This window comes from Bos grunniens, chromosome 1 (genome assembly GCF_055505025.1).
Source record: "Bos grunniens cultivar Pamir isolate PY7600 chromosome 1, Bosgru_T2T1.0, whole genome shotgun sequence".
NCBI lineage: Eukaryota > Metazoa > Chordata > Mammalia > Artiodactyla > Bovidae > Bos > Bos grunniens.
Genome location: NC_141165.1, coordinates 61,322,977 through 61,345,410, shown reverse-complemented (window position 1 = coordinate 61,345,410; position 22,434 = coordinate 61,322,977). Strand labels below are relative to the sequence as shown.

At 40.3% G+C, this 22,434-nt stretch overlaps 1 protein-coding gene across 12 annotated transcripts in view; it reads left to right on the top strand.

Moving 5' to 3' along the window:
* The window catches only part of TNIK (TRAF2 and NCK interacting kinase), a 405,472-nt gene that overhangs the window by 147,355 nt on the left and 235,683 nt on the right, over window positions 1–22,434 (top strand). The window contains exons 1-2 of one of the 12 annotated variants that reach the window (XM_086394172.1): window positions 3,459–3,609; window positions 3,748–4,097. The exons of 10 other annotated variants lie outside the window; for them this stretch is intronic. The gene's annotated coding sequence lies outside the window, so the exon portion shown is untranslated. Of the gene's footprint in view, window positions 1–3,458; window positions 3,610–3,747; window positions 4,098–22,434 lie in introns of those variants that run through there. One more of the 12 variants, XM_086394160.1, reaches the window with a different exon arrangement.

Below are 22,434 nucleotides of genomic sequence, written 5' to 3'. Positions count from 1 at the left end.
GCTGGGCATCAGTGCTGCTGGGTCTGACCACCAGCAGCAGATTTTCCCTACTGGTTGTTTTTCTTTCCAGCTTCCTGGGCTTTGGTGGTATTTACATTTAGGCCCTGTCATTTCACTGTTTCATGAAAATCCACTTGAGTGAGACACTTGGCATCCAAAAATAATTTTTTTTTTTTTTTTGGTTTAAATTGAGTCCAACGTCCAACAGTCTCCCATTGATCACGGAAATGGAAAGATTTTAACAGTTTCATTAGATTATTTTTTCTGCTTTAAATCTGACAAGTCATTTAGGATGGCCTGAGGGGCAACAGTGGTCTGTCTAGTCAAGGCTATGGTTTTTGCAGTAGTCATATATGAATGTGAGAGTTGGACTATTAAGAAAGCTGAATGCCAAAGAATTGATGCTTTTGAACTGTGATGTTGGAGAAGACTCTTTGGGAGTCCCTTGGACAGCAAGGAGATACAACCAGTCCATCCTAAAGGAAATCAATCCTGAATATTCATTGGAAAGACTGATGTTGAAGCTGAAACTCCAATACTTTGGCCACGTGATGCGAAGAACTGACTCATTTGAAAAGACTCTGATGCTGGGAAAGATGGAAGGCAGGAGGAGAAGGGGACGACAGAGGATGAGATGGTTGGATGGCATCACTGACTCAATGGACATGAGTTTGAGTAAACTCCAGGAGTTGGTGAAGGACAGGGAAGCCTGGCGTGCTGCAGTCCATGGGGTTGCAAAGAGTTGGACACGACTGAGTGAATGAACTGAACTGAACTGAGGGGCACAACTAGCATCTGTAACCTGTCTTCCTATTTTAATGTTGCTTTCTACCCATACTATCAGACCTGTGATGCAAAGCTATTCAAACATTTCCAGATGAATTTACAAATTTCTGCTCAGTGAGGCCTTTTTCTTAGTGGTCTGGTTGAACAGAATGAAGGAAAACAAAAAATCATCTGTACTGTATAATTGCCACGTCAAAGCAAGGTCACATTTAGCTCTCTTAAGTTAAGACCGCTGTTACCTAGTGTTTGCTAATGATGTTCCCAAGTCCCTTTCTTACTTAAGTTTGCCCATGGCCCCATCCTTAGCCCCACTGCCATTCTTTCCCAGTAGAGCTTTCATATGGAGCAAGAATTTTTTTCCCACTCCTTGTGCTCATCAGACTGGGTTGTCTCACTTCCCTGTATTCTTTCTGTCCATCCTTTTGCATAATTTCTCTTACCTTGATTCTCCTCCGGATTCCCCTCCTTCAAGATCCAACTGGGTCCGGCTTCCTCCTGGGACTGCCTCAACTGAGACATTAATCCATATTGATTGACTCTTCCAGGTGGCTCTGCACAATCCAGTATACCCTCTGCATTATCCTGCAGGTCTTGGTTAGCTCCCTCCTGGGATGAGACCAAAGGCTAGCAATGACATTCTCATTGCCAGACTCAGGTGGAGCCAGGATCCATGTCTAGAGGATTTACTTGCACGTGCTAGCTTTGGAGCTAATCTTGGCATAGTTCAACACATTAGACAGACAGGAGATCAGATCAGATTAGATCAGTCGCTCAGTTGTGTACGACTCTTTGCGACCCCATGAATCGAAGCACGCCAGGCCTCCCTGTCCATCACCAGCTCCCGGAGTTCACTGAGACTCACGTCCATCGAGTCAGTGATGCCATCCAGCCATCTCATCCTCTGTCGTCCCCTTCTCCTCCTGCCCCCAATCCCTCCCAGCATCAGAGTCTTTTCCAATGAGTCAACTCTTCTCATGAGGTAGCCAAAGTACTGGAGTTTCAGCTTTAGCATCATTCCTTCCAAAGAAATCCCAGGGCTGATCTCCTTTAGAATGGACTGGTTGGATCTCCTTGCAGTCCAAGGGACTCTCAAGAGTCTTCTCCAACACCACAGTTCAAAAGCATCAATTCTCTGGCGCTCAGCCTTCTTCACAGTCCAACTCTCACATCCATACATGACCAAGGAAAAACCATAGCCTTGACCAGATGAATCTTTGTTGGCAAAGTAATGTCTCTGCTTTTCAATATGCTATCTAGGTTGGTCGTAACTTTCCTTCCAAGGAATAAGCGTCTTTTAATTTCATGGCTGCAGTCACCATCTGCAGTGATTTTGGAGCCCAGAAAAATAAAAGTCTGACACTGTTTCCACTGTTTCCCCATCTATTTCCCATGAAGTGGTGGGACCGGATGCCATGATCTTAGTTTTCTGAATGTTGAGCTTTAAGCCAACTTTTTCACTCTCTTTTTCACTTTCATCAAGAGGCTTTTTAGTTCCTCTTCACTTTCTGCCATAAGGGTGGTGTCATCTGCATATCTGAGGTTATTGCTATTTCTCCCGGCAATCTTAATTCCAGCTTGTGTTTCTTCCAGTCCAGCGTTTCTCATGATATACTCTGCATAGAAGTTAAATAAACAGGGTGACATTATACAGCCTTGACGAACTCCTTTTCCTATTTGGAACCAGTCTGTTGTTCCATGTCCAGTTCTAACTGTTGCTTCCTGACCTGCATACAAATTTCTCAAGAGGCAGATCAGGTGGTCTGGTATTCCCATCTCTTTCAGAATTTTCCACAGTTTATTGTGATCCACACAGTCACAGGCTTTGGCATACTCAATAAAGCAGAAATAGATGCTTTTCTGGAACTCTCTTGCTTTTTCTAGGATCCAGCGGATGTTGGCAATTTGATCTCTGGTTCCTCTGCCTTTTCTAAAACCAGCTTGAACATCAGGAAGTTCACGGTTCACATATTGCTGAAGCCTGGCTTGGAGAATTTTGAGCATTACTAGCGTGTGAGATGAGTGCAATTGTGTGGTAGTTTGAGCATTCTTTGGCATTGCCTTTCTTTGGGATTGGAATGAAAACTGACCTTTTCCAGTCCTGGCCACTGCTGACTTTTCCAAATTTGCTGGCATATTGAGTGCAGCACTTTCACAGCATCATCTTTCAGGATTTGGAATAGCTCAACTGGAATTCCATCACCTCCACTAGCTTTGTTCGTACTGATGCTTTCTAAGGCCCACTTGACTACACATTCCAGGATGTCTGGCTCTAGGTGAGTAATCACACCATCGTGATTATCTGGGTCATGAAGATCTTTTTTATACAGTTCTTCCGTGTATTCTTGCCACCTCTTCTTAATATCTTCTGCTTCTGTTAGGTCCATACCATTTCTGTCCTGTATTGAGCCCATCTTTGCATGAAATGTTCCTTTGGTATCTCTGATTTTCTTGAAGAGATCCCTAGTCTTTCCCATTCTGTTGTTTTCCTCTATTTCTTTGCATTGATCACTGAGGAAGGTTTTCTTAATCTCTTCATGCTATTCTTTGGAACTCTGCATTCAGGTGCTTATATCTTTCCTTTTCTCCTTTACTTTTTGCTTCTCTTCTTTTCACAGCTATTTGTAAGGCCTCCCCAGACAGCCATTTTGCTTTTTTGCATTTCTTTTCCATAGGGATGGTCTTGATCCCTGTCTCCCATACAATGTCGCGGGCAGGAATCCCTCAGAAGAAGTGGAGTGGCCATCATGGTCAACAAAAGAGTCCGAAATGTAGTACTTGGATGCAATCTCAAAAACGGCAGAATGATCTCCGTTCGTTTCCAAGGTAAACCATTCAATATCACAGTAATCCAAGTCTATGCCCCAACTAGTAATGCTGAAGAAGCTGAAGTTGAACAGTTCTATGAAGACCTACAAGACCTTTTAGAACTAACACCCAAAAAAGATGTCCTTTTCATTATAGGGGACTGGAATGCAAAAGTAGAAGTCAAGGAACACCTGGAGTAACAGGCAAATTTGGCCTTGGAATACGGAATGAAGCAGGGCAAAGACTATAGAGTTTTGCCAAGAAAATGCACTGGTCATAACAAACACCCTCTTCCAACAACACAAGAGAAGACTCTACACATGGACATCACCAGATGGTCAACACCTAAATCAGATTGATTATATTCTTTGCAGCCAAAGATGGAGAAGCTCTATACAATCAGCAAAAACAAGACCAGGAGCTGACTGTGGCTCAGACCATGAACTCCTCATTGCCAAATTCAGACTGAAATTGAAGAAAGTAGGGAAAACCACTAGACCATTCAGGTATGACCTAAATCAAATCCCTTATGATTATACAGTGGAAGTGAGAAATAGATTTAAGGGCCTAGATCTGATAGATAGAGTGCCTGATGAACTATGGAATGAGGTTCGTGACATTATACATCCTTATAATTAGATTCAATTTAATTTTGCGAGAGTACCACATAGATAGTCTTTTGTCCTTCCTGTTGCATCATATGAAGAGTCACATAATGCCTGTCCCATTGTTGTTGGTGCTGAGTTTTATCTCTTGGTTAAATCAGTAGCCCCTAGATTTCCCCAGTGCCAAGATTTCTCTTTTTCCTTTTTATAGTTAGTAAGTAACCTGTGGGATAAGACTTTCAGAATCATGCGACTCCCGTGTTTCCTTCCAAACTTTGACCCAGTGGTTTTGACATCCATTGAGAATTCTTGCCTGAATCAATTATTATTTCGATAGTTGCTGACATCTAGAACTTATTATGGAGAGGGAAATGGCAACCCGCTCCAGTGTTCTTGCCTGGAGAATCCCAGGGACGGGGGAGCCTGGTGGCTGCTGTCTATGGTGTCACACACAGTCGGACACGACTGAAGTGACTTAGCAGCAGCCGCAGCAGCAGAACTTATTAACTAAGTGCTCTTGGTTACTGTAAGAACTGAGGAAGCTCCAAGAAAACAGAGCTTTCAGGCATTAAAAACATCAATGTACCGATTGACAAAAACACGTATCCTATTCATCTTTGTACTGTTTCTGCCTAGCATTGTGCATGGTGCAGAGACTTAGATGAACATTTGTGGTTTAGAGACTAGTAAGAAGGATGTGCACTTAGCTATTTCTTTTTAATTAAATATAATATTTTCTGCCGTTATTAGAAAGAACAGCAGTCATTTCTTTCAGAAAAGCATGGATATTTGAGTGCTTTGTCAGTGTGCAGTGTGGTTTTTACCAGCCTGCGGCAGCTTTTCTTTCACCACCATCATTTTCACTGAAAGTACAGATTTCTTCTTACCATTCTTCTCCCAGCATCATCTTTAAAGCAATGTATTTCTAAGTACTGTAAGGAAACAACGTCTCTCTTTCAGAAATAATGTGAGGTATTTCCCCCCATCTCTTCCTGAGAAAAATCTCTCTCTTACAGCCATCAAAATATGTTTGTTGATGTCTGCTCCTAATAGAGCAAAACTATATAACATTCTCTGTAATACCAGACAGCATGGCTCTACTGTGTAACTGCCAACAGAGAATGCTGTACCACTGACACACTGTTGACCCGTTAAAGTTGCATGAGTGAATCCTTTAAAGTTTACAAAGTGTTTTCACAATAAATGTCCTAAGAAAGAGGCAGAGAATGAGAGATTCAGAGGAAGGGGCTTGCCCAAGACCCAGACAGTGAATGCCCGTGTTCTAGACCTCAAAAACGACACTTGGTCCGTATGTACTGCTTGGGTGGAAATCAACAGACACACTAGTCTGTATTGATTTTTGGTACAGGCTAGGAGGCTAATTTTGTACTTGTTTGTATAGAATGGAAACTAAGAGCTGGATGAACGCCATCCTAAATCATCAGAGACACTGCTACTCTTGAAATAGTTTGCATTCACCAGGCTGACCCCCCTTCTAAAGTGTAAGGAGCTAGACCTCTCTGTAGGTGGAGGAGATAAATAACACAGTATCTGTTTGGCAGGTGCAGAAACTAAGTCTTTCCACACAAGTCTTAAGTAAAGACTTAATTGCTACTCTTCAGAAGTGCAAAATAAGAGAATGCAATAATTAGAACTGTCATTATATTCTCTTCCTCTGATGCTGATATTAGCTGGTTTTAAATGTATTTTTAACCTTTAGTGGTCGTTATTAAATTTTTAACATAAAATTCAAACTGACTTCATTTTTTTATACTTAAAAATGATTTGAAAGAACAGATTCAGTTTAAATTAGCTGATGAAGACATATGAAAGAAGTAATAAAATTATATTCAGAGTTCCTTTTTTCTCAAAGATGTGATGGAAAACAGTCTCTGAATTTTATATGATCTGTCAGTAATAAAAGAGATGTCCAGATTTCCTTGGTATTCAAGTAAAAATTGATGATTGGAGGGGAAAGTGCTTCAAATAGCCTTCCCCCGATACACACAGTTTTGACCTTATCATAGGCAGCCCTGACAAGGATCATGTGAGTCAGTAGAGTTATGTTAATATAACTTGGAGGAAACCAGCAGTTTATGTTGGTGCCAGTGGAGCCCAAGCAGGAAATCATCTTTTTTTTTTCCTCAGTGCATTGCTTACATGTGAAAGTAGAGGTGAGGATGAAAAAGAAAAGTATTTACTGAGCCAACACATCACCTTGCTTGCCTCCTCTCTCTATGGGGATGGCATCTCCAGATGTTGAAGAGTCAGTGGTAGAAAAACATAGCTGTGTTGGTGCGAAATGCGATACATCCCTTCCCTGGTCCTCTCCTCCTCCCGCCTCCAGTTGCTCCCCTTTTGGAAAGGGGCTGGAATCTCAGAGCAGACTCTGAGAGTGACTCTTAATTTAGCTTTGACCGGTTTGATCTCCTTGCAGTCCAAGGGACTCTCAAGAGTCTTCTCCAACACCAGAGTTCAAAAGCATCAAAATGCTCTAGATAATTATAAAAGTGTCCTTTGAAAATTAGTTATAAAAATTCAAACAAACATTAAAGATAGAATGAATTACTTATATCAGCGATCTTCAATAAACCGTCTGTATTTTGGCCATCCTGTTTCACCTACTGTCACCACCCCCACTTCCCTTTTGTTTGTGAGGTAGAGAATTTTAAGACAAATCCTAAATATGTGAAGTGACTTACTCCAAATCTCATAGCTCAAAAGTGGTGACTCCAGGATTCAAATCTCTGGCTCCAGCACCCCTTGCTCTGTGGAATAGACAAGGCAGCTGAGAAGACGACTTAGATGGAGTTGTTCTTAAAATCGATGTAACAAATAAACAAAACCTTGCAGGGAATCTTCAAATTATCTCTGAATCTAGGTATTCTACATATTTTCTTAAAAGGGTTTGCGTGAGTGTGTGGAGGATGGGTTTAGGATGCAGTATTAGAAGACTTCTCCATTGACATGATATTTTATTGATACACTTTTGAAAGACCAATTTATTACAATGGCTGCTTCTCTTCTGAAGCATATTTATAGAGATTAATATTTGCTGACGCACTCTGCCAACAGTTCATGAATTTAAAATAGTGAGGGTCAAACATCGGTCGTGTCCAAGTGAAGACCAGCATCCATGGGGGCCTTCCATTGTGCTCTGACAAGTGTGAGGCATTGACTCTTTAATTATAGCATTTTGAGAATGAGCAAAGTTTGGACACTTATTGTTCTTGATTGTTTAAAAATATTGTTTTTAAGGAAGATGTAGGACACAATCTAAATGACTGCTAATTTTTCAATGGTGATGAATCAGTAATTTGAAATTGATTCGGTTACATTTACTGAGACTAAACAGAGGACTCACACCCTGAATGAGGTCCTCTTGTGATCTGCAGAGGTCAAATAAAAATCATAAAGGAGGTGTGTCCTGCTTTTAAAGAGCAGGCACCCTTTCTTACATGAAAAAAAAAAGTGAACACTCAGTTATGTCCATCTCTTTGTGACCCCATGGACTAGTCCACCAGGCTCCTCTGTCTATGGGACTTCCGAGACAAGAATACTTCAGTATTCTTGTATAGGCAAGTGTACTCCAGTCAATTGCCATTCACTTCTCCAGGGAATCTTCCTGATCCAGGGATTGAACCTTGCATTGATGAAACCTCCTGCATTGCAGGCGGATTCTTTACCATCTGAGCCACCAGGAAGCCCTTTCTTACCTGAGGGAGTGGCCAAATCAGAACAGGCCAGATACCCTAGGAGTGGGGTTGTTGGAATGACAGCTACCCCATCAGGAAAGTGCCACCTTGCACGATGGAGATCCCTCCCTCCATGGTCCAGGGCAGTGCAGGCGGGAGCCGCAATTGTAGCATCCCCTCGGTCACACTGGAAACAACGTCATGGACTCCAGGAAGCAGCTGTGTAAAATGTTCTTAATTTCCCTGGAGGGTGAGGAGGAAGCGCTTTCAATTGACATGAACACTGGTTGCTTTTTCAGGTTAGCTAATTGGACTATTGGAAAGGAAAGACTTTGTGGAGATGGTGAGAGGCAGGGTTAGTAAATTGTGATTACCCAACTGCTAGGAGAGAAATGGGGGGACAGGAACCTTGAGCAATTTGAAGCAGAAGTGAGCGTCCCAAGTTCCTGTGTGGAGAGAAGTCTGCTGAATGGGGTAAACACTTCTGAGGACCACCTTTCTGTCTCTGTATTTCTTGGGGGGAAGCCTAACACTGGGGGACTGGAAGGTGAGTAGGAAGCAGAGACATTCATACCAGGAGTCATCCTTACAAAAGGGAGGTTTCTGAGACAGAGTGACTCCCTTCTGTCCTCTGCTTTGAAGGAACATACCCTGTTACAGAGTTTCCCAAACTTCAGTGGAGTTTCCTGAACTTTCTGCTCGCCACAACCCCAAACCCTCTTTCTCCTGGTCATAGAATTAGACCCATTTTCCTGGCTTCCCAGGTGGCCTTAGTGCTAAAGAACCCACCTGCCAGTGCAGGAGATGTAAGATAAATGGATTCGATCCCTGGGTCAGGAAGATTCCCTGGAGCGGGGTGTGGCAACCCACTCTAGTATTCTTGCCTGGAGAACATCTGTATGGTCAAAACTATGGTTTTTCCAGTAGTCATCTACGGATGTGAGAGTTGGACCATAAAAAAAGCTGAGCACAGAAGAGATGATGTTTTTAAATTGTGGTGCTGGAGAAGACTCTTCAGACTCCTTTGAACTGCAAGGAGATCAAGCCAGTCAATCTTAAAGGAAATCAACTCTGAGTATTCATTAGAAGGACCGATGCTGAAGTTGAAGTTCCAGTACTTTGGCCACTTGATACAAAGACCCAACTCATTGGAAAAGACCCTGATGCTGGGAAAGATTGAGGGCAGGAGGAGAAAGGGGAAACAGGATGAGATGGTGGATAGCATCACTGACTCAGCAGACATTTGAGCAAACTCTGGGAGATAGTGAAGGATAGGGAAGCCGGTGCACTGCAGTCCTTGGGGTCACAAAAAAGTTGGACATGACTTAGTGACTAAGCAACATCAAACAGACTGAATTCTAGCCAGTGGAATGTGGGCAGAACGATGTATATTTTCTGTAAGCCTAGCCATTAAAAATTTGCCATACTCTATAAAATGCTTTTTCTCTCTCTTCCCTGACTGCTGGCCAGGCATGCTCAAAGTGATCTTAGAATCCATGTGTCGCACTTGGTAGAGATTCTGTCGTTTCTAGTCTCTGAATGAACATGTGGACAGCTACCATAGATCAGAACAGTCAGCTGGGAATTTTCATGAGTGTGGATTAAGTTCTGTTGTGTTGAGCTACAGAGATTTGGGAAGTGGTAGGGTGGTGGTAGTGAATATCTGTTATAGCAACTGAAATTATCTACTCGACTATAAATCTTTTTCCTGTTCTTATTTATGTCCATACTGTCATTTATTATTTTATAATTAATTCACTTTTTGTGAATTTGATTTTAAAATTAAACTTCATATGATTATCACAAATGGAAAACAGTATCACTACAAATAGAAAGTAACTCTAAAAATACATTAAGTGTAAACAAAATAATGTTACTCATTTCTAGCTAGGTGCTCTTGCCTGGAGAAGGTTCTTCATATGAGACCTTTTTTCTCTGTGTTTGAAAAGGGAGAAATTAGCCACTATTAGAAAGGCGTTAAAGACATATTAGCACCAAACTGAGGTTTATTCCTTGACAGAATCAGAGTTGTGATTCAGTGCTATTTAATGTTGTGTCTCAGCCACCTGAAGTCATCTGCTTTATGTGCAAAGCGCAGCCTGCTCTTAGGAAGCAGACTTATAAAGCTTGATGGTGAGTTGAATGAAAGAATGAAAGCTTGATGGTGAGCTGAAATGCACAATAGAAGATGCTCACTGGCCATCATAAGTAGACCCAGCATGCTGAGACTCTTGTAGGGTTGGGTAAAATGAGATTAAAGTGGGTAAAGAAAGGCTTGGCAGCCTATGGTTCACCATTTAAGGTTTGATCACATACATATTCTTTTACATTGAGGTTTTTTAAAAATTGAGATATTTGTGGTTTCCACTCCTTGGATGATGGAGTGAGATTTGAACACAATCATCTTCCACAGATAACAACTATGACTCAGGGAAAACCTTTAAAAGTAGCTACTTGAAGGGTTTTTTTTTTAAATAACTTACTTTTAGCATTTTTTAAATTTATTTATTTTTGGTTGTGGTGGGTCTTCGTTGCTGCAGGGCTGTTCTCTCGTTGCAGCGAGGGGGTCTCCTCTCTCGTTGCAGCGAGGGGGTCTCCTCTCTCGTTGCCGTTCACGGGCTGCTTATTGGAGTGGCTTTGCTCGTTGTGCAACACAAGCTCTAGGATGTGTGGGCTTCAGTAACTGCGGCTCCTGGACTCTCGAGCACAGGCCCCAAGGTTGTGGCGCATAGGGTGAGTTGCTCCACAGCATGTGGGGTCTTCCTGAATCAGGGATTGAATCTGTGTCTCCTGTACTGGCAGGCAGATTCTTTACCACTGTGCCACCGGCAAAGCGCTTGATGGTTTTTGAGAGTGAAAAAAAACGTAGGCAGATTTTGTAGAGCAGTGGGGAATCTGAAAGCAGGGACTCTAATGGCGTAAGCTGTTTGTTTTTGTAGCTTTGACTCTGAAGCAGTCTGCAGTTGCTGCCTGGCCCAGAACAGCTGAAGCTCTATTATGAAAAATGTTATCTTTCTTCCCTGGGTTACAAAAGGACAGAGGTGGAGTGGTCATAGCTACCTGAAAGTAGGAGAGTTGGGAACCAGAAAGAAGAGAGTCAGGTAAGGAAAGCCCCAGGTTGTGTGAGTAAACTTTGCCCAAGTCTCTGGTTGACATATATTGGACAGACTCAGAGCAGCACAGTGAAAGTAAAAGAACTTCAGAGACATTTAAACTACAGCAGGCAAGACAAAGTTTTCAGTTTGATAAAGTTAATTGCCATTAAAATAAACATCAATACTATTCATAGGAATATACCAAAAGGAAGAGTCTTCATAAAGTAGGATTCACAGTGTTCGGTATAAAATCCAAAATTACTTGGTCTTCAAAGAAGCAGGAAACTATGACCCATTCTCAAGAGAAAGTGGTCAGAAGCCAACCCCTAGATGATCTTGATGCTGAAATTATCAGACAGTGATTTTAAACCTATTTAAATTGAAATAAAGAAACATATTCTTGTAACAAATGAATGGAAGTATGGGGAATGTCAGCAAGAAAGTAGAAAACATGAAAAAGCGCAGATGGGAAAGTACAGTATCTGAAACATGAAAAAATCCTCCATATGGACTTAATTAATAGCAGAATGGAAGTAAGTGAGGAGAGATTCAGTAGACATAAAGATAAATCTATAGAACCTATCCCTGATGAAAAAAAGAAAAAAGGGATTGAAAAAACTGAACAGAACTCTAAGGGACAATATTAAAGTCTAACATATGTTTTATGTCCCAGAAGGAAAGGAGAGATGGGCCCCCAAAAAATGTTGACGTGAGAATGGCCAAATAGTTGTCAAATTTTTTGAAAAACATAAATTTATAGATTCAGAAAGCTCTGTGAAATCCAAGCAAGATAAATACAAAAAAGGATACACCAAAGCACATTATAGTCCAACTGCTGAAAACTGAAGATAAAAAGAAAATCTTGAGGGCAGTCAGAGGAAAACGGCACACTACCGACAGGATAACTGACGCAAGTGGCTGGACTTCCTATACGAAGCTGTAATGGCTGGAAGAGAGTAGGACAGTATACCGTTAAAGTTCTAGAGGGAGAAAATAGCCCTGGCAAACCAGAAATCTTTGTCCAGTGAAAATATCCTTTGCGAATAGAGGCAAAGATATTTTTAAGTAAACAGAAACACAAGAGACTTCGTTGTCAGCAGACGTGTGTTATAAGAAATTCTAAATAAAGTTTTTTAAGCTGTAGGGAAATAACCATGAGAGGGAAACTTGGATTTTACAGGAAGTAATGTAAAACATCAGAAATGATAGATATCTGTGTAAATAAAAAAAAGACTACCTTTCTTCTCAATGTGAGTGAAATACATGACTATTTATAGCAAAATTTATATCATTATCTTTTAGGGCTTTTAATGTATGTAGATGCAACACATTCAACAACCATAACATAAAGTACAGTACAGTGGTCGGGGCGGGGGGTTGCTTAAAAGGGAATATATGGTTGCAGAGTTTTTACACTTTCTGTGAAGTGGTACAGTGTGTGTGTTAGTCGCTCAGTAGTGCCCAACTCTTTGTGTCCCATGGACTGTCCAGCCCATCAGGCTCCTCTGTCCATGGCATTCTCCACGGAATCTTCCCTACCCAGCGACTGAACCCAGGTTTCCTACATGGCAGGCAGAGTCTTTACCATCTGAGCCACCAGCATTAACTCTAAATAGATGGTGAATGGTTATGGATTATATTCTCTAGAACAACATTAAAAAAATATAGTGTAAAGAGCATAGATAAAAAAGCCAATGGGCAAATTAAAATGGAATTAAATTAATTGAGGTGTTTGTTGTATGGATAGATGAACATAGTTAGGGAGCAGGACATTTTGGGTTCTGTGGGCTTATCATGGAGTCATCATGTTTAATTTACCATTCCTTCTTTCTACTTGTCTGACTGCTTTCACTGAAATAACTCTTCCCATAGAGTCCACTATATTTTGTCACCATGTTTCCCCGTTCCCTATTCATGTGTAAGTTTCAGACTTAATGCTGCTGTTCCTTCCACAGTTAAAATGATGAGGATTAGAAAGTATCAGATGAAGAAAAATATGTAACACATTATCTTCTGTGAAATACAGACTTTACTCTTTTAAAGATAAGCTTATGGCAAATATAAGCCAAAAATTACCATGGCAGGCTGAAAGGTAGCTCATAAATATTATTTGTTGTTGTTGTTCAGTCGCTGTTGTGTCCAGCTCTTTACGACTCCATGGACTGCAGCATGCCAGGCTTCTCTGTTCTCCACTATCTCCCAGAGTTTGCTCAAATGATGTCCACTGAATTGGTGATGCCATCCAATCATCTCATCTTCTGTCACCCCCTTCTCCTCCTGCCTTTAATCTTTCCCAGTTTCAGGGTCTTTTCCAATGAGTTGACTGCAGCAGATGGCCAAAGTATTGTAGCTTTAGCTTCAGCAACAGTCCTTCCAACAAATATTCAGAGTTGATTTCCTTTAGGATTGACTAGTTTGATCTTGCTGTCCAAGGGACTCTTAAGAGTCTTCTCCAGTACCATGATTTGAAAGTGTCAGTTCTTTAGCACTAAGCATTATTAACGGTCCAATTCTCACACCCATATATGACTACTGAAAAAAACCATAGCTTTGCTATAGAGACCTTTAATAATATTAGTAGTAGTGGATAAATGGGATTTTATGTCCAGGATATTTGAGTTTTTTAGTAAATGAATCAAATTTTGCTGCATAATACCCACTGTACTTATCACGTATCGATTATGTACCAGTCCTTCTATCAGTCAATTCAGTTCAGTCACTTAGTCATTTCCGACTCTTTGCAACCCCATGAACTGCAGCACACCAGGCCCTCCCTGTCCATCACCAACTCTCAGAGTTCACCCAAACCCATGTTCATCGAGTCGGTGATGCCATCCAGCCATCTCATCCTCTGTCGTCCCCTTCTCCTCCTGCCCTCATTCTTTCCCAGCATCAGGGTCTTTTCAAATGAGTCAGCTCTTCCCATCAGGTGGCCAAAGTATTGGAGTTTCAGCTTCAACATCAGTCCTTCCAGTGAACACCCAGGTCTGATCTCCTTCAGAATGGACTGGTTGGATCTCCTTGCAGTCCAAGGGACTCTCAAGAGTCTTCTCCAACACCACAGTTCAAAAGCATCAATTCTTCGGCGCTCAGCTTTCTTTATAGTCCAACTCTCACATCCATACATGACCAATGGAAAAACCGTAGCCTTGACTAGACAGACCTTTGTTGACAAAGTAATGTCTCTGCTTTGCTGTCTAGGTTGGTCATAACTTGATGATGATTAGCTGGGATTTAAACTTCTTCCCACACTATCACATTTCCTTCCATTTGAAATTTTTGGATTTCAGTGTTGACATCTGCTTTGCTATCATCATTCAATCATAGATATTTTTGAGCTCTTGAGAGTTGCAACAAGTTATGTGATCCAATAGTAATGGGAGAGGTACATGCCTTTCCCAAAGCCCAAGATACTAGAAGCTTTTTTTACCATACTCTTCTACTTCTCTCTTAAAATATTAGTCTACTTAAATTTCATAGCATGTGCAAAAATACTTTGTTCTTTTCTGCTATTCAGAGGAATAAATGACGTCCAAATGAATGGTCATGTAAGAGCTAGGTGTGAAGTCATATGTCTGGGCTCAGTCTAAACTAAAGCCTTCTCTCACATTTTAATTTTGAACGTCAGTGGTAAGGACATGTTTTTCAAAGTGTTCCAGGACTGAGCTGGCTCCTGGCAAAGTCAGGGTAGTGAGAAGTTGGGAATAGCATCTCCACAAGCCTGTCACATTTTCTCCTGTCTCATGTCTGGACTGTCACGGCAGGATATCAGACTGGTAGTGACATTTATAGGAGATGGTACATTTTTAATTGGAAAGATGAAGAGTTTTGAAAGACTTGGCTAAAACCAAATTTCAGTTTTACTTAGAAGTCTAGCCTTTTAAAAGTGTGAAGAAATGTTGGGGAAAGCCATTCTCATACTGTATTAATACAGGTGCTCTCAAGACCAAGAGATGTTTTAATATCCACTTCAGAGGGAGAGGGCCATACAATTAGTCATCCTAGAACCAGGGCTACCATTCAGGTATCCTCACTCTGGATTTAGGGCAGTCCTAAACAAAAGCGCATTTTATTTTCACTTCCCCTCAATCTATTCTTGAGGTAATGAGCTCTTTGAGAGGTTTCTCTTAATACTTCTTGAACTATCTCTGAAAAGGCACTACTAATGAAAACGTACATGCTGTAACTTAAATTTTTTAATCTACCTTGGAACAAGTTATCATTTGAAGGTGACTCATAAGCTTAAAGAGAGGAAGAACTATAAAGCAGAAAGTTTACTGATTTTAGTAATCTTAATTTTTTTTTAAAATCAGTACTGTGAATACTGACTTTGGATAAAATACCCAACAACATTCAAGACCTTATTTGACCTACAGTTACACTAGATTTGATTGGAATGAACACTTGTAATCTTTTAAAGTCCTATCACTGTGAAATATAGTAACATTTCTAGAAAGGTTCCAAAATATATCATTTCAACTTAAGTGGAAATTTTTAGAAGAGATAGTTGTCACCAAGCCAACAGTTAAAGCCAGTAGGCACAGAATCCTGTTAGATTTAGGTTCTGTATAACTGGAGTGACCTTCTTAGATGTTTTTATCCTAGAATTTGCATTCAAACCAAAGGAAAAGCCATAAGATGAATTGATTAGATATACTAATTCAGTTTTTTACATATAATGTATTTAAAGTTTGGCTATATTGAATTTGAAAAAGATCAATGATAAAAATAGGATTTGACATTATATACTATGGTATTAGAATTGGAAACTTTCTCAACAATTAAAATGAGAATTTTGGGCTAGTTTTTGCTAGGAAAAGAAAAAGCTTTGCAACAGCATATAATACCCAGGATTATCATGGACCATAGAGGAAGCTTGAGGATCATAGATAAAGCTCCTACATCTGCCTCAACATATGACTGCAAAACAATAGCACAGAGTGATTTTTCATAAATCAGATATGTTTTTCTATTATGAAGAGGAACAGCTTTTCTAATCAAAGACTTGGCATCCTAGAAGCCATCTTACCAACAATAAGCTATAAAAACAGATATGACATATAGAGTATGACTCTAGTGTCATAAAGCTTCTACAGGAATTGATCATTACAAGAGATCTCCCTGTACTAGAAAATGGTACACAGAGCCCTACAAACAACAACATTGTGTCATAAATGAGATTGTGCAAATGGAAGTACTTTGCATGTCTGTAGCTTGTATTTGGTACCAGTAATGTTACTTGAGTCAGAACACATGTTAAAAGATCTATTTGCTCTCCAAGGTGATGTATCTGCCTTTAAAATTTTGTCTCAATGTACAATGCATACTTTCACTATGAGGATCTTGCTCAGAGGCTCAGCGGGGGTAGATTATGAAAGAATGATGTAGACTATGTCATTCTTTCTGGAAGATCTAGGCTTCTTTTAGAAATGTCTGAATAGGTCTCCCTCCTCCCTTTAATTTCCAGGTAATGAGTAAAGGCACTTGTCAGTTACTCTCAGTTTGTGTTCTAAGTACTATAATAGGGCCTCATTGGGTATCAGTTATAGTGACAGGTGATAATGATGATGATTAAGGAGAAGGAAGAGCATTTTTTAGAATAACACCTAATGGGGCTCTCTGTCTCTCTTTTTTATCTCAGTTAATCCAGATATGCTATTTCAGTGACTCATCATAAGCATATTTCCCTCTCTTCCCACCAAAAGGTAACCAGGAAATACTGAATTTGGTATTTTTTTCTTCTTCATTGTGTATATTTGACATCTCCCAGGAAAGCTAAGCAAGACCAAGACTGTTTTATCCCTGATTCTTTGGGAATGGAGTGGACCAGTCCACTTAATGACCAAGTCCTGAAATAGCCAAATTGTCTCAAATTGATTTTTATAAATAATTCTCCTAGAATGTGTTTGTCAACCTACCAGTGCCCGGGCCTCATCCCCAGACCCAGTGGTACAGTTTTGTGGTGGGAATGGCAGATTTTTTTTTTTTTTGAAAGCTCTCAGGATAGTCTAATGTGCAGCCAAGGTTGAGAACTGCTGAGCTACATCTTCTTATCTGCCAAATGGAAATAAGGACTAATTTTGTTAACATTTGACAAATAGATTGGAAGTTGAAATGGGTGTTTCTTAATAATAATCATTTTTTACTTTCTACTCTATCATATGATCTCTACGTTATTGCTTTTTCATCACCTTTTTTTCTTTGAGTAAATGCAGTTCAAATCAGGCAGGCTAATATATATTCCTACTACTAACAAATTCAGCAGCCTGAGTGTTGCTGAGGAATTTCAATGGCTAATGTGTTTGTCCCAGGCTTGGGTATAAATGATACATTATTAACAGCTTATAAAGAAAACAGTTTTATCAAAAATTTATCTGCTTGAACTTTATCATTGAAGACAGGTAATTCCTGTCCATGGAAGATAAATAGTCTCTATCAGTTAAATAATTTAAGGCATATTTTATGCTAATATTCTGTGTTTGCCTAATGTCTTTCATTGAAAAAGTATTTACCTAATATCTTAAAGCAGGGCTATTATTAACTTAGTTCTCAAAGAAAGAAGGTTTTAAAAATAATCTTCCCTACTCTCCATTTTTCTTACTGTAAGCATGTGGCAAAGTCTTGGCATCTGTTCAGAATAAATTTTGTGCTTCCTTTCTGCCTTTTAGTCAATGCGTGTTTTATCTGAATTCTCCCCCCTTCCACCTCCTAACCCTTTGGTAATCGACAGGAAACCAGACCGTACTAATTTGAGTGTTAGCTTCCCAAGTTACTTATTATTGTGTTAGTTCATATTAGCTAGAGCTTGTGGAAGATTTGTATTACTCTATAGGTTGTCTATGGGGTCACACAGAGTCAGACACGACTGAAGCAACTTAGCATAGCATAGGTTGTAAAACATGTGCACAAGACAGGCCTGTTAAATAATGTGCAGTTTTGAGAGAACTACAAAAGCAGGGAAATTTATTTAAGACTGGCTATTGGCAATAGATTGCTCATTATAGAATGCTGCATGGGAGGGGACATTTTTGACAAAGGGGAACAATTAGGCAAAATAATTTGAGAGTAGAAACCAATTGTGGACAGAGAGGGTTTCTTCTGTTCATGCACCTATCTGTTGCCCAACATCCATCCAGATTTTGTTTTGAAAGCTAATTTTTGTGTTGCTCTAGCACATGCTCATCAGAGAAGGCAATGGCACCCCACTCCAGTACTCTTGCCTGGAAAATCCCATGTACAGAGGAGCCTGGTAGGCTGCAGTCCATGGGGTCGCTAAGAGTCAGACATGACTGAGCGACTTCACTTTGAATTTTCACTTTCATGCATTGGAGAAGGAAATGGCAACCCACTCCAGTGTTCTTGCCTGGAGAATCCCAGGGATGGGGGAGCCTGGTGGGCTGCTGTCTATGGGGTCCCACAGAGTCAGACACGAGTGAAGTGACTTAGCAGCAGTAGCAGCAGCAGCATGCTCATGGGTTCTTAGTGGGCATCAGAATCTCTTGGAGAACTTGTTAGTACAGAAATTGCCAGGTCCCTCCCAGAAAACCTCAATCATCAGTCCGCTGTGGGGCCAAGACTTTGCATTCACAAACAAGTTCCCACGTGCTGCTACTTCTGACAGAATAATGAGCAAATATCAGTGAAACCCAGAAAGTGTTGGTCTGACAGGTGAATGAGGTTGTATCACAACTCTATCCTGTAAGTAACTCAAATTATGTTTACTTGGGAGATGGCTCAGTGGTAAAGAATTCGCCTGCAATGCGGAAGACCCAGGTTTGATCTCTGGGTCAGAAAGATCCCCTGGAGAAGGAAATGGCAACCTACTCCAGTATTCATGCCTGATAAATCCCATGGACAGAGGAGCCTGGTGGGCTACAGTCCATGGGGTCGCAAACAGTCGGACGCGACTGAGCACGCATGCATGGAGGAACCTTTGGGGACTGTGGGAGACCTGAAGATGGTGGAGAGGCAGTACCCACATTAGTTCTGGGCAGATGGGTCTCCTTGCATCCCCATGCAGTTGCATATCTGCCTGGCTTCTTCTAGTCCCTGTAACTTAAGGCACTTCTGGGAACCAGCTGCTGGTGTTGCCATGCCTGGCAGTTTACCAAGGCTTCCAGAACCGTATTTGGGTGGTGGGAATTCCTGTTCTTCAGCTGCCGCCTCCATAGCCTTCTATCTATAAAGTTTCTTCCAGGCTTCACAGAATTCTGCTTCCTCTTCTCCTTGATTTCCAGAGGGCAGGAGCTATGATTTCTCCTGAATGAGCCAGCTTTGTCTCACTGCCAAAAGGCTCTCTTTTCTAGAGCCCTTAATTGTAGTCTGCAAGACTGAACTCCTCAGCAACCTGAGAGTATTCAGTGATGGTGGTGGTTATTATTTTGAATCTTTAGCATGAAAGTTTAAAATTCTCCTAAGTGAATAATTTTGGGGGATCTACTTCCTGCAGTTATACAATTGGCTTTCTCATGTGTGCATTGAGGTTGCCAAATCTCATATATAATCCTCATCTCCCATCAAAAAAGAAAAAATGGTAGTTCTATTTTTGTGGAAAGAGAGGAAAGAATCCAGGAAACATTTCAAAAGCGTGTTTTCTTAGCTCCTTTTCCTGATACATATGAAATTCAAGGAGAATTTGGTCATTTGCTAACATTACATGAGATTTTTTTTTAAGTAAGTATAAAATTTCACTTCTCCCCCCTCCTCCATAAGACCCTGAAAAACATCCAGTTTACTAATTTAGATTAAATTATTCTTCTATAAAAGCCTCAATTTTCTTATCCATGAGAGTCTCCATAAGCAGGTAGTGTGTGAAAGGCAACCAGTGTGTGCCAGGGTTATTGTATGGGTGACATGCACTGAGTCCCAGTCTCCATAAGCAGGCAGTGTGGAAGGGAACCTGTGTGTGCCAGGGTCATTGTTTGGGTGACATAAGCTGAGTCCCAGCATCTAAGGGGCCCGCCTTCACCATTCATTTGGAATCATTAAGAACAGCAATTGTCCAGGTTTGTGAGTAAAGAGGATTCTACTCACCTCTCCGTGCTGTCTCTTCTCTTCCCTATCTTTCATGAAGTTTTGTCTTTTTTCCTGAGATTTTTACATCATTTGTCATGAGTGTCAGAGACTAGTTCAGTATAACTGTTTTGATGTCTCTACTTTTCTTTTCAGTTTCATTTGTTATTTTAAAAGCTTCAAGATACCATTAGGAGAATCCACAGACAGTTCCTTTGGCAGAGATGGTGGTTAAAAAAATACTTTTGTCGCTGCCTCAAGTCAGTGACCTATAAATACTACTGCTGGTTCTTCTTCCTTCTCTTTGTGATTCACTGGGATGGAGATCTTGGCCTGATTCTGTGAATAAAATGTTATTTTGATGATAGCCAAAGATTGTAATATGTACTGGAATTGAAGACACTTAGGTCTGGATGATTTCTCATAGCCCAAACACTCCTTGTCTAGATCGCATCTCAAATCCATGCTCTGAGTGAAAGTTGGAATGCCAGTTTATATAATCACAGTTTTTAAATTGTACTGTACAATGGCAGTAAACATTACCCTCACTGACGTTCAGGTGTGGAAGATCCAGAGGGCTGTCTGAGATGTTTATGGATGTGTATATGTGTGTGTAAGAGAGCAAAGTAATGTATACCTTTTACTGTTTTAGTGCGAACTGTTGAGATAATTAGAAATATTAATGAAAGTGTTAACTGTTGAGATAACTAGAAATTTGAAATGAAGTGTTTCCTCATTTAGACTTGGCGCTATGTTAAAAGCATTTTAGGTGTATTAACTAATTTAATCTTCACAACAGCCCTATGAGGTAGATTATGATACAGTCCCCATTTACAGATTAAGAAACTGAGACTAGGAAAGGTTAAAAGAATGTATTCATTATTTCACAGAGGGTAACGATCATATTAGAATTTGAACCTATATCTATCTGGCTTGAAAGCAGAATTCTTCTACACTTTGCTGCTCTGAGGAAACTTCTGGTTGTGATCTTCCATGGTCACAGCTTGTTGACCATGCAGTGCCTTTCCTTTTCCTTACCAGCTTTGGATTTTTCATGAGAAAGGGCATGAGAGGCTGCCTCTCACCTTTCTTCCCCTCTGTTCTAGTGTTTCACCTTCAGGGTGCTTTTATTTTTTTAAGGTACAAGGGAAATAGAAAACAGATCCCATTCAAGCAAAATTAGGGGACTAGATATCATCCTTCTCAATTTAAACAGATATCATATTTTCCGGTAAGAGATAGGAACTATTTGTGTTTAATGCTATGCATTCTATAAGGATATTATTAATCTCTTGCTTCTCCATAGGGATACTTCCTGAAAGTGTGGCTGAGACTGTTTATTCAGTAGGTTCCCAGCACCGTCTGTTTTACTGACTGTTTTAGATGTTGCCAGGGTATTTCTGTAGAGCCATGGTCAGCATTATAGTAAGAAGAAATGTCTATCTCTCTACTGTTATTACAGTAATTATTGTATGTGATCACGTTAATATTAATTATTATAGTTATTAGTTGACTGCATCAATATTAATACATAGTATATTAATATTGATACTTAATATTTTGGGGGTAATAGATATTAAACCATTAGCCCTAATTTATAGTAACAACATAGATATAGATCTGACGTAAAGAAAATTTTAAATAATATTATACATTTCTATTGATTTCTTTTAAAGTGAAGAATGCCTTTATTTCACCTTTTAATGTATGTCTGAAGCATTATTCATTTGGAAGCAATTTTAATTTAGAAACAGTTTGGACTATATAACATTATGATAATTCTCAAGGTGGGATTAAAAGGAAATACAAAAGGGAGTTAATATTTGAAATGTCTGGAAATAACAGTAATTGCTATTTATCAAGAATTTGGGCTTCCCAGGTGGCTCAGTGGTTAAGAATTTGCCACTGAGAGAGACCTGGAGACCCGGGTCTCTGGGACAGAGCAGGAGACCCAGGCTCAATCCTTGGGTCAGGAAGAACCTGTGGAGAAGGAATTGGCAACGCACTCCCGTTTTCTTCCCTGGGACATCCCATGGACAGAAGAGCCTGATGGGCTACAGTCCATGGGGTTGCAAAAAAGTCGGACATGACTTAGCGAGTAAGAACAAACAGACAAGCAAACAAAAAAATAAAGAATTTACTGTGTGTCAGGCCTAGTGATAAACATTATATATATATATATTTTTCTTTTTCCATATAAGGTCTATGAGCTGTAATTATTTTTATCCTTACTTACAAAAAGTTGACTTTCAGAGATGAAGCATCTGATCCAAGACCACAAAGGCACACAGCTTCTAAGTGGTAACCCTGAAAGTTGGGATCTTGCACATGATGCTCAACTGCATCTTAAAACCCAGGAGAGTGTTACACCGTTCAAAACATCTCATCCACAGTGATCAGCTAGAACCACAGCACCTCTGAGAGCTGTTGAGGCTC